The following is a 17,082-nucleotide window of genomic DNA, read 5'->3' as shown; positions in this document are numbered from 1 at the left end:
TAACTATGACTCTCTTATTAGGTGGCAACGTGTGTGCCGGTTAGGGTGCTGTTAGATATTATATATTGGCTTTCATTGCCATAATTATTACGTATATAACAGCAAGTAAAAAATTATGACCCTAACCCAACACCCACCCCACTCCTATTAAATAGTGCTCACAACAGAAGCCTTTTGGTAGCCCTCAACTTCCTTTGGTCACCTTCTCACATCTGGAGGCCTTGCAGGGCCTCCTAGTGGACTCTAGTGCCCCTTGCATGCCTCTCTGGACTCTCCAGTACTCTCTCTACAATAACCAGCAGATGTCCTACGGCCCATGGTGTCCTCTAGTGCTACCTGGAGGCCTCCTAAGCCGCCCAGTGTATTCTATTCTCTGGAAGCCATCTAGGGCCTCCTATTGCATTATATCACTTCCCCAAGGCCGACTATGCTCCATCAGCTGTGGAATTCCCTAAAGACCTCCCAGGGACCCCAGTGCACTCTTAAGAGCACTAGAGGCCGCCCAGTGGACCCTAGAATCTTCCAGGGCCTCCCAGTATACTCTAGCACCAGCTAGAACTCTCCCAGAGCCCCCTGGTGTTTTCTAACGCCCACTGGAGACCTCTAAGTGCTCCCCAGTGTGCTCTACCACCACCTAGAAGTCCCCTTGGGCACTCTGGAGGACTCCCAGGGCGCTCCAGAGCACACTCAGTTGCTCTAGAGGCTTCCCATGGATTAATTATTGTAATCTGCTGCCTCCTGGATGTCTCGCTGGACTATCCAGCACAACCTAGGACACACTAGAGGCCTCACAGGGATGTCCACTCCCCTCTTGGATGTCCTAGAACACCCAAGAAGCCCCGCTGCACTCTAGAGAGCACTAGAAGCCTCCAAGACTGCCCTAGAGGCTCCCAGGGCCTCCCAGTGTAGTCTGGCACCTCCTGGAATGCTCTCAGGTCCCCTCTGGTGTGCCTTAAGGTTCCCTGGTGACCTTGTAGGTCTTTCCAGCATGCTGTAAGCCCCCCGGAGACCTCAAAAGGCTCTCAAGTGTGCTCTAGCATCCTGTTAGAATGATGTCAAAGTAAACCAGACCCTACTAGTAGCTGTGATACTGAATAATTAGCACATGCCGTATGTGGGTTTCCAGAACTCTCCGACTGTTTAACGGACGTAGGCATGAATGACAACCATGTGATCTGTTCTGGCCCTCATCTCTGCCAACCGTGTGAAAGTTTCAGCAGTGTGAGATATACTTCATTAAGAACACACTAAGTTTATAAAATCTTTTATTTTTAAGACTTCAAATCATAGATGATGTTTTTTCTATCTTCTAGAGTTTGGTAATCAAATGTGAAATGTTGTATTGTAATGGCAGTATTCAGCAGTAGGCTTTGCCAATGTGCTGGGAATTCGAATTCTACACGATACCCCACCTTAGTATCATGAGAACAGTGTCAAGAGATGCAGTACAGAAAGCACTTGTAACTGGCAACTTGACATATAGAATATAATTCACAACTTTTAAAATATATTATTTTATTTGCTTCTGTTAAATGTACTATGTAACTGTAACTAAAATAATTATCAGTTCAGGAAATGTTGTGTATAAAAACAAAGGTTTACATAAGATGTTAGGGGGAACAGTGAATGAATAATCCACAGAAAACAAGTAATAATGATAGTTTTTGGCTTTTTTTGCATACATTGTAGTCATAAAATAAGAAGGTATGAATTGTTGTGGAGAACTGGTGTCGAGGTGAGAAATATGTTTTGTATTCACTTTATCCGATGAAATACAAATTACAGCTGACCTTTTCTGATTTTTTTTCCCCCCTTATGTAAGTTTCATTTAAATGTGACAATTTTAAAAGATTCAGCTCTAGGTATATTTGGAATTTTCAGGTGCTTAAACTGTCTCAAGAACAAGTCACATAATGTAGGATGAATGTAGGAGCTCCTACCCCACTGTTCAGTCTCATTCCCAGAATCAGAATGCACTGAGCTGTGAGGTTAGACCAACAGCAAGCAAAAGCTGAAGTATCACAGGTTCAGAGCACAGCGTATTGAGGTAAACCAAAAACTGCCCTTTGGTTTTCTGTAATACATCAGGCCATAATTTGTGGTTATTCAGTAGATGCCATGCAGGCAGCTGAGTTTTCCCAGAGGATCTGCTGTAGACAGCTGAAGCAGGACTGCCACCTCAATGCAAGCCATCCCTGTTGATCATCCCCATGAATCAGAGACCCTAATGTTTTAAAAAGCTAGAAATTAGTACATAATTCCCATCACTCATCTCTCCTGACTAGTTTTAAGAAGTTCTGTAACTAATTGACCCAGTCACCAAATGTGGGAACCAGATTGATTGGCAGGTATGCATTAAAGAAGGCAACTGAGGTGTACTTACTTTTGTGCTGTGGGTAATCAAGTATCCCTGTGCCTTTGTCAGTGGTGGTGAAATCAAGAAAGTTAAATTAGTTCACAGAAGTCCGTAAGGTTAAACAGGGGCAGATTTTCAACAGAAAGATGAAATCATTTGCCTGCAGAATTAGGCCCCACTTGCAGGAACCTGGAGTATTCTTCTCTTAACTTCTGTGAATTCCTCACTGCACACAGAGGTACTAATGATATTTAACTTTCCCTGGAAGTGTTCTGAGGAGTAGCTAAATAATTTTGATGAAATTGTAAAAGGTTAAAAAAAAAAAGAACTTGTAAAATTGTAAAAAAAAAGGTAGTTATATGACTGCAGCAGGTGGAATTCTGGAATTGCTGCTTCTCAGGTTCGAAAGTCTTCCTATGAAGTGTGGGATATTATGCACACAAAAAATGCCCCTATCACCAGCTGAAAATTGACAAAGTAGGTATATATGTATATATGTGTGGATATATATTTGGATTGTTAGGAGTTTATGTATATAGACTTTGTCCAGCTGAAATGATAGGGAGAAAAAAAAAAAAAAAGTCTTGATATATGTGATACTATGTGTCACAAAGAACCGCTGCTCAGATCACGTAGTTTTAACTAAATCAGGATCGAAGCACTGTATTGAGTAATTAACGACATGTAATTAACAGGCAATTAGTGAACTATACATTCAGGATCGATATCAGAGAAGCCACAACTCTATAGACACTTGCAAAAGATTATCAAATGCCCACACATTTCTAAATGCTCCTGTAGAACTAACCACAGAAGTTTTAATACCCTCAGCCCCCAGTGACAGGCTTAGACCCCTCCACCCGACCCTGAGTCTTGTACACCCACCCTGGGTGTGGCTCCCTGCTTGGTACTAGGGGGGTCACCCTCTCCTGGCTCACAGGGTATGCAAAGACAGGTGCCCCTGTCAGGCCGTCACAGTGGATGTGCTGCTTGTGGGACACCTTGTGACAGCAACAAACTGGGGTTTGACTACCTCTGCATCAACTTCAGGGCCTCCTCTCTCTTACAAACAGTCATGCTTTTACAATTCTTTTCAGGCTTTCTTTGTTTCAGAAGTTTTTTGTAATCTCTCACTTGTTATTTAATCTTGCTGTTGGTCCTCTTTTGCATGAACAATCTGTGGCAAATGTCCTCCCAGGAAGTTTTGTGTCATTTTGTTCAGTCCTGCTGTTTACACTTGCATTTCTGCCTCTGTTGTTGTCCAAGCCATTTGTCAAAGGTGGATCGTGGGGGCACTTACACTATGCAGTAGAAAACAAATATTTGCAGTACGTGTTGAGGCTTTTGGTCAGTTTTCAGTCATGGACAGATGGAAAAAATTGGTTTGAAAATGTTGATTCATAACTTAAAAGACAAATATGAATGCTTTAGAAATTTTCATCCTGTCATAGCTTTGTTATGTACCTTCCCATGCTTGTCTGTGTGTTGACACAGTTCATTTTTCTGTTCTTAATAGAACAGAACCATATTGAATAGTTAAGGATACATAAATTTGCGTGTCCTTGACAACAGATACATGCATCTGGCTTCTATACTAACCTGTTACAGTAACTCTTACATAATTCCAAATCTGATCTTTATTTTCATTTATATTTTACAGTGCATTATGGCACTTCAAGTCTTGCATTATGTTTATCAATAGGCTGTTGATGAGATGAATTATGCTGCATTCTTTGGCTTATATGAATTAATTATCATTGTATTTTCCACTGAAAAGGGCATTTGCTGTCTGTTCTAATATATCTTTACTGTGTATTCATGGTAGTGATATTCTGTAAAACTTCAAAATGGAATCCTACCTGGGTGTTCAGACATATATATTCTGGTGATATCAAAATCATTTTCCACCTCAGTAGGATCCCTCTTTAAACACTGTCTGTTTAATGAAGGCAAATAAAACACTCGATCAAGTTAACTTTGCATTGTTTTGTGTTTTACAAGTTTATTTGTCTGTAAAAGTTAAATGGTGCATAGGAAAGAGTGAGAAGAACTTGTAAGAGCATTGCTTTCTTTCTAGCTTACCTGCAGTTGATACAATAAAGGATATATAAAGGTGAACAAGGACTCCATTTCTTAATCTACTTTATTTTATCTCTAGGTCTTTAATGCATTACCTAAAGGAGATTTTAGGTATTATTTTCATTGCCAGTAGTCTGTAGGAGTGAACGAACTTCTCACATTTAGTCCAGTGCTGGGTACAGCACTCATGACAAGGTTGTAGCTGGAAAATATTACAGCTCCTCTTGTGGGATTCTTGTGAGTCTTTTGTAGTGTTTCGGGGAGGACTGAAAAATTGTGCCTGCGAAGACATGAACTCCCAATTCATGTGAAAATGAGAGCAAAACAAAGCCAAATCTTTACAGTCCACAACAGTGATCTTTTCTTATCTCTATAGCAAAAGAGGCCAGAAATAAGAGGAGTACTTCTGTGGTGCAGAACAGCAGTTGTAGTACCGTGGGACAAGAGAAAACTGTTCTCTTCAGTCTTGTCAGAAGAGGGAATAATGGACCTTGCTGCAACAAGGTAAGTACTTTTTCCTTTTCCTTAGTGGTTGGCATTTTGCAACAGTGTGTATATCATCGATAGAGACTCATTACAGTACCAGAAAGATTCATGCATTCTAGCAGGAGTGATAGCATTCTGGCTTCTGGAGGCTTCTGAGGTATTTTTTAGTCACTAATATTGCAATGTATTTCTTGTTTGGCTTTAGGTAAAGCACCTAATTGCTTTGTAACTCCTTTTTCATCTGTGAAATGTATATTGCAGTATTTCCTTTGCTTTTTTTCTATTGTAAACTCCTTTGCACATAAAAGAGGGCTGTTGGTTTTGGCGTCTGACTTTTATTTTAGAATAAATCATAAAAAACTCCAGAAGGAAAAGAGCAATCTTTATTAGTTTGCTTTGCACTGCTGTGTACAGCAAATCTGGCTGGACCAAGGGCTCTCATCATCAGCTTCCAGAAAATTCAGTGAAAGGTGTCTCTGTGCATCACTGACCAAACTAGGCTCATTACAGTCTTTATGCAAAATAGCTTCTCTTTAACAAGTCCACTAGAGTTCACAGATTATACACTTGGTTGCAGCAAGAGTTACAGTAGATATTAGAAAACATTTTAGACAATACGTCTGAAACTGGTAATGAAAAAGACATAGTCTTGAAAAAATATTGCAACCCTCATACTGCAGTTGCTGTTGAGAAACTTACCTATGCAAATACTGACAAAGTTTTTTTTTTGTCAAAGTTTTTTCCTTTAAAAAAATGTGATCAGTGACACCTAACTATTAAAGACATGACAAGTTTTCATGATCTAAATGGAATCAAAAATATCTCCTCACAAATTTTGTAGAAGAGTAAATACTGTAAATAATAATTCAAAGATGATGTAGACAACTGAGAAAAGCATTCTTTAAGCACTGAGTTGGCCAAAGGGATGCAACATGGTTAGGAGTAGTATATAAGCAGCTGCAATATGATACTGTGTTCTTCATACATGATACAAGTTCTTCAGCAGATGTGCCATAATGTCCAGTATTGTATTGGTTCTGCAATGGAAAGAGGGTTAGACTTTATATCAAGAGCCTTACTGAGTGTATGCTGGACCTTCTTGTTCATTAGAAAAGTATCTACAGATTTATGCCATGGGACAGATCATTTCTACCATCTTGCCAATCCAGTGGATATGCTAAGGGGAACCTTTCAGATATCTCTGGTTTCCAGAAAGTGGGAATCTGTATACTTAAAAAATATAAATAAACTACAGTTTTGCTGTTATAAAGATTTCCCAGTTTTATTGCCTTAAACTATTTGGGCATGAGTATGTAATGTGTTTTCTGTATCTTTACAGACAAAAGTATATTTTCAGTATAAGGCAGTGTGCATAATAGCTGAGCCTTCCTTGCATATCTGTCAGGAGCCTAAGGAAAAATAATAATGTCTCAGTTTTCCTAAGCCCTTTCCACAGAGGTTGCAATTTGAAATGTTTGCTAGCAAATGAGAATAACATGTGTTTACAAATACTGTCAGCTTGAGGTACAGACAGGAAGTTACTTTATTTATTTATTTTATCTGAAAGATCAATTATGTCTGAAGCTACTAGATAGGCTGCAACTAAGACTGAAGAAAGCCCCTGCTTCAGTGACTACAAAATTTCTGCTTCAGTGATGAGGAGCTATTTCCATGAGAGAAGTTGCTTGATTACCTAACTGTGTCCAGTGGGTTGGGTCCAGTGACAAACCTGACTACTTCACAATGCAAACCCAGATTGCCAATAGCTCTTGTTTGTAATACTAATTATTTGTATTACAAAGGGAGCCATGTGAAGTCTCATTGTCATGGAACTCTTGCTGTAATACTAATTATTTGTATTACAAATGGATCCATGTGAAGTCTCATTGTTTTTAGCTTTGCACACAAGCCTGATGCAAAGATTGTCATTGCCTTTGAGAAAATCTACCTCAGAAATACCCAACAGCTTAGGAAAGGGAGAAGGAAGGATTCTATTGGTCTAGTTTGCTGAAACTTGAGTTTTGTTTTCTTCTAGTATATTATTTTCTAGAAATGTGTTTATGTAGGTACATACATTGTATACTGGAGGTAAGTGACCAAGGCAAGTGTAGATGGTGAGCTAGGACTGGGCTGACCTACAGGAAAATGGCAAGAACTGAGATGACAGAGAAGGCATGAAAACAGAAAGGACTCCAAATCAGGGCGGATATAGAGGAAATAGCCAACATCACAGTAAAAAAATACCTTCTAAAGTTGTTTGGCAAAACAGGGGGCAGGAAGAGGAATATTAAGGAGAGTATACGTTAATGCCTTTATCTCCCCGTCACCAAAGCACCTCTGTCATGCTCTTGGTGTTGCACTCATTTTAAAGCTGCTGTTGGCTAACTTTTTTTTTTTTTTTTCCCCATTTACTTTGTAACAGGAATGTTCTTTTTAATGTGATATCTTTGTATTTAGTTTATCAGTTGTCGAAAGAAGCAGCCTAAACAAAGTTTTGTGTTTGTTTTGGTTCAGCAGTCTTATGACATCCCAGCTAATTGTGTAATTTTGGGATCCAATAGACATTTAAATAGCTCTTTAGGAAACAAAATATATTTATTGGTATATTGAAGACCAAGAACCTTGGTGATGACTTTTATGCTATTTTACCTTTAAAGATAATCATACTTTTCCATGCTTGTTTTTTTGTTTTTTGTTTTAAACAAACAAAGAAACAAACAAAAAAAAACCAAACTGCAGCTATCATGTTATTAATGAATTCTTAATGTGTTCTAATGCAGTCAAAGATCATGTTATCCCATAAAGCTATAATGATAATATACTTTTTATATTCAGGACTTGAAATCTGCTCCGCTTTCTCTTCTTCCTTCCCCATAACAATAAGAAAAAGAATGAATGGTGTGAAAGCTGAGCCTATGGTGCTCTTGAGTTTCATACAGCAGATAATGCTAAGAAATCAGCATCTCCTATGCTTAATATCATGACTCTGTGTTTTAACATTAAAGTTTCTAGGACAATGTGAAATGCTGAAATGTTTGTACAGTTGCTGAATTTTAAAGAGCAGTGTGAAAAAAGTTACGTGATTTCTCTTGGGTCTTTTTGTAGCAGCTTGGTAGTGACAGGGGAGTAAAAACTTAACTGGCACATACACAAATGAGATTTTCTTTGTCTAGGAAAGTAATCAGGAGGGTGTGGTGAGCACAGGTAGGAAAAGAGAATGCTGACAGGGTGCGGAAAGATGATTAGCAGATTGTTGGGTCATTGCTTCTAGCACAATTCCAATAGCTCAGAAGATGATCTAAAAATTAAGTCCTCAGGTTTGGTGGAGGACAGCTTTATTATTCCTTTATACCTTCATCAGTTAAACTGCGGCAGATCCAAGGACCTATCCTGTTATTTTTTGTTTGGATTTGTTTATTTTTTTCAGAGTTATTTAAAATCAGTTTACTTTTTATACAAGGTTTATATGCCACATATACAGTAATTGATTGACTTACTGGTGTTCCTTTTGCTGAGAACCATTAAAAGACAGAAGGATGCAACAAAATTGTTTCATTTAGTTTGAGATTATGACCTCTAAACCTGTAGCAGAACTATTTGCAGAAACTTAGTCAGGGCAATATTCCATTGCCAATGACAAAAAATAAAAACGTATGTTGAATTTGTTGAAATTTTGTTTAGTATGAACGTCAAAAGCTGCAGCAACATCAAAATAATGCAACACTTTGTTTTCACATTTTGAAGTGTAATTTCATGTTCTTTTTGTTTTCGTTTTTCTACTAGATATTAACAATACATGGTTTTTGTTAACAAGACAGGTTTTAACAAGACAGGTTTTTGTTTTTGCTTTAAGAATTCTGAAGACTTTAGTCTTCACTTAGGGCTCGAATGAATATACATTTTGAAATCTCTACTTCAGTGAAACAGCCATCTTGCCCCCTGTACATCTCTGATTACTAATATTATATTATGCAGAGTGGTTCTTGATTACACTGTTTGAAACAGTGCTTAATTTGTATACAGAGGTCTGTAAATTTGTCACTTTCAGTCCCTGTAACTTCTGAAGTGAAACAACTCCACTCTTCTCATTTATGAACCTTCCTTTCTTTTGCTAGGAAACCAGCACAGTTATTTTTCCATGACCATATGTTGACAATCTCTGAATCATTTTTTTTCTCCATACTTTTCTTGTTCTTCCTGGTCTTACTATAACCATGACAGTTTGCTAAACTATAAACAGATCGTGTACAGTTGATTTATATTTTGTAGCCACTGAAACCCAAGGCCAGTCCAAAGGCAGTGTCAGATGAGAGCAATATATTCAAGACAAAACCATGAATCATCACAACCGGAGGGATGGTTCATCTGCAGAGTTTCCCACCCTTCTTTTCCCTGCTTTTATTGCTCTGGACATATTTTGGATGATGGTGTTTATTCAAAAGCATCAGATTTCAGTTCAGGGTGGAGGCTGAATTTGAACTTTGAGGCACTGTTGTCTCTAGAAGCAGATGGCTGTGAAACCACTAGTATGAAATTGCCATGTCGAGAGGTTAGGTAGTTTTCTGTCATGTCTTTTGAAAATAGGAATTTCAAGAGCTAAGGAGCTTTATATCTATTTATTAAAGTATCTTGTATTATTTTGATACACAGTCTGCATTTTAAAGTCATTTAGACAGTTCCCTCTACTTTGTAGAGAAAGTAACACATTGAAGAGGTGAAAACCTGATATCCTGGCTTACAGGAATCAATATGTCCTCCCACTGTTCAGAATGGTTTGAAGCTGAAAGCTTTGATTTAAGTCCAATTTGTAACAGAAAACGGCATGTGATGTCATTTTGATACAGATAGAATAAATATTGGGAATGTAGCTGTATAAATAATACAGAAACTAAACAGGAGGTCAAGGACTTGAGCTCCGTAACTTCTATTGCAAATCATTGTAAACTGTTTTTGGAAAGTTTTTCTAGCCTTCTTGTGTGTTTGTGTGTGTGTGGTAGTGGTTGTTTTGTTAAAAAGATCTAAGATGTGTTTGAAACACCTAGTGCAAAACTGATTTCCTAAGACTAAATGGTATTTCCAGGGCAATAATTATTTTTCAAAAGTATCTGTGGGCCTCAATTGTCATCAGGATCCCTGTACCTTGAAAAAATGCTTTATAAGAACAAGCCTCTCTCTCCAAAAGCACGTGTTCCACAGAAGCATAGTGCCATCAGGTAAGAGCCAGCTGGCAAAAGCCAAGAGGGGAGGCCTAGGTGGAAGGTCCCCTTCCTTCCTGCAGGCACAGGCAAGTTCCCTGAGCCTCCATCCACCCCTGAAGTGCCTGCACAGAGACTACCATAAGCTAGTCAGAGGGCTGCTGTATCCAAACTGCTCCCTGTTTGTCTACTTTTCTTTAGCTGGCACCTTTCACCAGCACTAAATTACTTAAAATCTTTACTTAAAATCTTTTAAATTACTTAAAATTACCTAAAATCAATGACAGCAACAAATTAACTTTCTCTGAAGAGCGTTTCCAGAAACATATTGGATTTTCTGGTTACCTACATTCTCTCTCCATCCCACTTTTCCCAGCCTCCGAGGGCACAGAGTGATTACAGTGCCAAGCTGGGAGCCTTTGATGATCTGAAGAATATGATGAATCTGATGATCTGAAGAATATATGTTAGCAAAGCTCGTTCAGTTCACCATTCTTTACTTAGATAATAAACTAACATGGAAATGGTCTTCAAAGTGCTTTAAAAATTTTCCAGATCTATACTAAAAATATAAAGCTATGCATATTTTTCTTAAATACTCTGTAAAATAGGAAACAAAATAAAACTTTGTGCTGCAAAACTATTCAGACAAGCATAAAGCAGGTTGTTGAGCAAAGTACCAGTAGACAGAAATGTATTGCAATATTATTAGTATTTGCTGCACTGGCAAAACTCACATCTATTGCCACACTTTCTGCATAGGGATGAGGTGCACTTTAAAGGCAATTATTGAGATTAAAAACCAGCCAAACAAAAAACATATCGTGTACTGGCAGTGTCTTGAAATTAACATATATTAATAGTTTCATTTGAAAAATATCCCATAATAATAACAATAATATATACACGAAAAAAGCTACACCCCAAAAAATTTTGCAAAAATTAATTTCAAAAATGAACATTTTCACATTTCGATTTTGAAACGTTTCTCTCTTGAAAGGTGCTAATATGTAATTTTACAAAAGCCAAGAGTTAAACTTCTATTTATCAATTGTTTTTCCTTAAGTTTATCTAATTTTTTCAATCTCGTTTTGATCTAGCCGCTGTACTAAAATGTAAGTGATATCTACAGTTCAACTTAGCACAGATTAAGGAGTTCTTTTAAGTTGCCTATTGCTTTTGGAAGTAATATTATCAAAGCCTATAAAATCTGCTCTTCTAAATCTCCTGGAGCCATGGGTTCCTATGAGAAGCACAGCTTCCTTAGTGAAATGGAAACTGACATTGCCTTCCTTGTGGAGAAAAACCTGGCAATATGTTCCTCCAAAGTTCAGGCAACAACTGAATGAAAGCCATGCTCTGTATCTGCAAGATGCCAATTGCTAGTCTTTGGAGGGCAAGAGTGAATTTGATTCACGGTTCTTGGACAGACAGAGTTTCCCTAATGTGTCAGTTTTCTGTGGCACAGACCTGACATCCTTATTCAGTGGCCTGCAGACAGAGATGGCATAGAGGAGTAAAACTCAGAGGGGCATCGGTACCGGGTTTATCCAGCTCTCCTCTCCAGTGCCCTAGGAAACACATAGCTTATTTTTATACCACAGAGCCATGTAGGACAGAAATCACTGGGGGATCAAAGCTATAGGTTAGGTTTTTAAACAAATTAGAATACCAAGCAGGATATCCACTATCTCAGTCAGCTTCCCGCAGAAGCAAAATATTTAGCGTAGGCCTTCACAGGCCTCACTAGTTAAGAAACATTTGCAGCTAATGGTCTTGCCAGTCAGCACGATTTAAGTAACAAAGGAGTGGATTATTTGTAAAAGGATGTGCTGTCTAGAGGCTTCTTATCTGAAGGATTTCAGTTGCTGTTGTTATTTATCATATCCTGCTTATCTAACCCAGTTTTGGCGAAGGACAGGTTTTACAAGCTCAAGGTATATAAGCTCTGTAACTGTCCCATTTGGGCAGAGCCTATCACTCTGCTGCTCTCTGTCCTCTCCTATAGCTGTAGTAATAAACTCCTTCTATTCTGACCTGATCTAAACTGTGATTCCAGTTATTTCTGTGCCATTCCTATGAATAACAATGTGTGTCTGTGCAGGTGAGTGGGAATTCATCGAGTGCATTCAGATAGGTTGTTCCTGTTTTGTTATTTGTCTCTGTAGACATGGTTATGCAAACTGTATTTAAACGAAGTTTCAGGTATGTCTTGGATGTGTTTCCAAGCACCTGCAGAGCTCCGTTGTTCACAGTCATCTATTGACTGCAGTCACAATGAAACCTTACCACTAGAGTATGCTAGAGTGCATATAACACTTAAACCCATCCTGGTTCTTTGCTTCCTGAAATATGGTGCCATGTATTAAATTAAACCCTCCAAAACATTCAAATGGAAATAAAAAAGAGTTAAAACCAAAAAGAAAAATACCTGAACTATAAACGTTCAGGGGTCACCGTATTAATTCTGGAGGAACATGCTGCTATTCTGCAAGCCAGAGTTACAAACACTGGTGAATGCAGAACATTGCTTCATGCAGTCATGTCTTTAAGAAAGTGTTGCTTCTTCCTTTGTCTTTATTTAACAGAGCCTATTGTGTTTTTATGTATGGCTGGATCTCGAAACAACAAATTCTGTAATAGCTTTAAGAGCTTTATTATTACTATTATTATTATTATTATTAAATTATTATTATTATTAATTTCATCAACAGGTATTCCAGAAATATACTTGGAGTTTTGTATTTGTATTCCAATGCACCCTTGTTTAAGTGATAACTGCTCATTTTACCTATAACTAGAGGCAGCAAAAGTTAGAGTATGTTGCATGTATTCCAAAAGCTGTTGCAATACTGCTTAATGGAATTTCACCACGTGACCGTTTTTTAGATGGTAAAAAACTTCTTTCTTATTTGGTCTATATAGATACTCAGGGAGTCTCCTCACAAGGGCCATTCCCTACTGTGCTTGTTGCATCTAGAAGTTTAGGAAAGGCTTCCTGGCCCTTCCAGGATATATATATATATATTTTTATTTGTCGAAACAGTTCAATTCCGATGTAAGAAATCATTCAGACATTGTTTTACTTTTAATCATATTAATGCAAGGGAGATTTTAAACCATAATGATAGAAACAATGAAATAATTCTTGCATTGGTACAAATTACTGAAGATGCTCAGCTTTGCACTCCATTTAGAAAGACACCAGCTACATAGGCCTCATAGAAATGGAATATTTGGTTCAAAGTAACTAACCTTCAACTTTTTCTTTTCTTTCTTTTTATTTTGTTTATTTATTATTTTCTGAGAAAGCTTATAGTCTATGTATGGCTTAAATGGCTTAAACCAAAGGTAGATTCAGAGAAGTCTTTGGTCATGTGCTTATGTCATATGATTTCTCCCAGAGCTCCTAGCACAGAAGAGGTGAAAGGTCAACATCCCATCAGAAGAGTGACAATATCTGTGAACTGTGGCAGAGGGTTTGCAGGCCAACGTCCCTATGTTGTTCTTTTTCTTCTTTCTCAAGGTTTAAAAAGAACATTGAGCAGTTCTTGCCTGCAGGCCCTGCTCTTGTGATCAGCCCTGGTACAAACAGCAAATGGGAGAAGAGCATCCTTTGCTGAGTCCTCTGAGCCTTGTTCTGATTACAGTTCTTCCCAGCCCTAGGTAGCCTGTGTGGCTCTTTCTGGCAGTAGGTAGCTTAACCTGGCACTCTGCAAGTACGCGTGAGCGATGTCCCACTGGGAAGGCAAGGATTTTTCATTTCATGCCTCATTTACATACTGTATCACTGAATCGGTGAAGTAGAAGCTGATATTTAAAAAAGAAAACAAAGTTAATGAGCATAAGAACCTTTATTTATTTATTTTCGATCTCAGAACAAAGAAATACACATGGAAGTATGTTTATTTTATTTTTATTTATTTATATTTATTTATTTATTTATTTTTTTGTCTTATAATGGAAGAGAACCAAACCATAGAAGCTATTGCTTGTGATGAGGGTAACTGAATTTTGCAAATCAAATATCATCAATGTACATTTCAAGACTTTTGTAATTAAGTCTTGTATCACTGGTAAGAATTTTTTCATTTTTTTCTTCAGCTGAGCTGAAGATTGGTGCTGCTGCCATCAGTGGGAGCTCTGATGATGGTTTGATTGGAAACAAGACTGTCTTTTCCCCCCCTTGCAACTGTGATATGTGGCAGACAGATCACATCCTGTGTGCAGACAGTAGCACATTTTCTCTGGCTGGAGAGATTGCCTCTATTCTGCTCCAGGGCAACAACAATTTGCAGATGAAAATGCCCAAATAGTGCACAGTGCACTGATATCTTAGCATTGATAGGAAGATTAACATTCCCAATCTAAAGCCAGTGAAATTCCTGAGCTGTTGTGAGTTGCATGATGTGTGGCAAAATACAGCACAGCAGGTCTGGGCCCCATCACAGCCTGTAATTATGACGTATTGTTATTATTTTTTATAATCACTTTTCATAAAACTTCAGTTGAAATAATCAGAGGCTGTGGCCCAAGACTTCCCTTCTAGAAAGAACTCAGTAGCCACTCTCCTGGCTTCATTAACTCTTCTGACCTTCTTGATTCTGCATCCCTGGACCTTGTCTTGTGGCTATGCTGTATAAAAATGGAGGCAAAAATTTAGTTTTTGAAGAGAATTCTAGATTGTGATTCTGTGTTGAAAGAAACACCTTTTTGCAACCTTTGGCTAGCCTTATGAAAGGGTTCACTGGTGAATTTTCAGCAAAATATGTAGGAAACAGGTCAACCTGTTTTATGAGATACAGGTCATTACCTCCCTGAGGCCCTGACCCATTGAATTGTTGCTTTTTAAAACAAGTGGTTGTGCTCTCATTTTATGGAAGTACAGTGTGGTTCAGCTTCTTCTGCAGGAAGAAACTCCTGCTGACCTGTCATACCTCTCCTCCATAATAAAGTACAAGACTGCTATTTAGTTTTAGATATCTAAACTACTGGCAAATTTTACATAAATAGAGTAGGCAAGAGAAGGCAAGAGAAAACTGTTTAAATACAAATCTTTCCCCTTTAAATTGAGGTCTAGTTTCTGAGAAAATGGAAAATAACTGCACCATGGATTTGTTTTTAGAAGTTTTCTGCTTTCACTTACTGTAAGCCTCCATTTTCCTTCAGTATTGAGTGGATTATGGGAAAATACAACTGAATATCTTTCAGATACTCACTACAAGTAGCAATCATATTTCTAACCTTTGACAGTTAACACTGTGGAATTTCATCTCAGATGTAGGCTTTAAAACAATAAAGGTTAATAAAACGTTATTGTCAAAGCTGTATTGTTTTTTGTGATGAAATCACTGGAACCTGAAAATTGAGTTCTACAACTGGAGGAAAGTTAGGGAGGAGGAAAATATTACCTCTGCATGGAATGTAATTCAAAGGCAAGAGAAATACTAATGTCATGCCCAGTTGAGCTGTCCTACTCCATGTATTGATTTATTAAGCAAAATAGTAAGCCGGGAAATGCCTAGTGAACATTTAATATTTAAGGATGTTTTGAGACATGAAAAAGCATTCATTATGCTCAGAGTCTTAAGAGCCAAATTAGTAATACAATGCAAACAAAGGTTTTGTGTAAGAGAAAGGAATTTTTCAGTGTTTGTTTTTCATATATCTATCAGTATAGCTCAGAGCTTTTGTATTTTCAATATGCATACATAAATATATGTGCAACTATACATACCAGTATTAATAACTTGTAAGTTTTGTGTTGCATGAGGCAAAATTTGTTTGGCCATAAAATTGCTACTCTGGGGGAAAGCTGAAAATCCTGTCTTTAAGTAACAGCATGAATGAGACACTTGTAATAGCAGGGATATCTATTGACATGGGAAAGATCACTCCATTCACAGCTTTGAAGTGAGATTACGCAGTTTTACAATTTCTGAACAGAGTTGCACTGTAACTATATTAATGTCAGAGCTAATATGATATGATGCTGATTTCTGTAAGGCTGCACAGAGAGTAAGCAAATATTCAAGTCTCAACAATCAGATTAGACACCTACATTAATGTTCCCATAGAGGAATGAAATATGTTTACATATAAACGAGAGCTCTTGGAATGGTGAGTCAGTTACAAAATAATAGTGTCATGCATTGCTTATATTTATGCTATATCCCATGTAGACAAGTGGTACCCATATATGCCTTTTTGATTATAGCTTAAGACTAGAATGCCATGATTTTGACTGATGAGGTATCATTGCTGCTACTGACAGTAAAGGTTATATTTTTACATAAATGCAGGATGGTATTTTGGTAAATTTATTTGCAAACACAGAACCAAATGCATGCAGCTGTGCTCAAGACCTTAACCCAGGGATTATTGTTTTCATTCATTGAATTCTTAGCCATTCTTTTAAGGTTTTTCAGTTTCTTTTTTTTTTTTTTCCCAATCATCAAATACAGCTTTCATTTTTTCCCTTATTTCTTGCTTTCCAATCAGGCATAATTTGTAAATAAATCACCATGAGTATTCAGACACACTCAATGGTTAAAATTAACCTATTTTGTTCATAAGATGAAAATGATTATCTTTTAGCAATAGTTAAAATTAAGGCTAGGCGATTAAGACTTTCCCGTAGGCTCAGGGAGTGATTTTAGTAAAGCCATCATGACTATAGGGTAACTATATTTCCCCTGAGTGAAGTAGGTTAGATAAAAAAAAAAAATAAAAAAAAATAAAAGGAAAAAAAAGGCAGACAACCTGAAGAAGACGATTACCACATTACTAATACTGTAGTTTATTTACAAATTTTAATTAAAAGATTTAATGTGATAGTTAAACTACAAATCACATTCAGTGATGCACCACAGCTGACACTTACTTCCCCACTTTAAGTCATCTTAAAAGGCAGAGAGAATTTTTACTTTAAAACAAACAATTGATAATTGTAGTAAATCTGATCTT

At 37.5% G+C, this 17,082-nt stretch overlaps 1 long non-coding RNA gene across 1 annotated transcript in view; it reads left to right on the top strand.

The window, feature by feature from the left end:
• The first annotated feature begins 448 nt into the window (after window positions 1–448).
• The window catches only part of LOC136791276 (uncharacterized), a 384,451-nt gene continuing 367,817 nt past the window's right edge, over window positions 449–17,082 (top strand). The window contains exons 1-2 of the long non-coding RNA XR_010832909.1: window positions 449–1,221; window positions 4,812–4,939. This is a non-coding gene — a long non-coding RNA (uncharacterized lncRNA). The remainder of the gene's footprint in view (window positions 1,222–4,811; window positions 4,940–17,082) is intronic.

The sequence above is a fragment of the Anser cygnoides genome, chromosome 7 (genome assembly GCF_040182565.1).
Source record: "Anser cygnoides isolate HZ-2024a breed goose chromosome 7, Taihu_goose_T2T_genome, whole genome shotgun sequence".
Lineage (NCBI taxonomy): Eukaryota > Metazoa > Chordata > Aves > Anseriformes > Anatidae > Anser > Anser cygnoides.
Note: the sequence above shows the minus strand (reverse complement) of the source record. Positions and strands in the feature narration are given on the sequence as shown.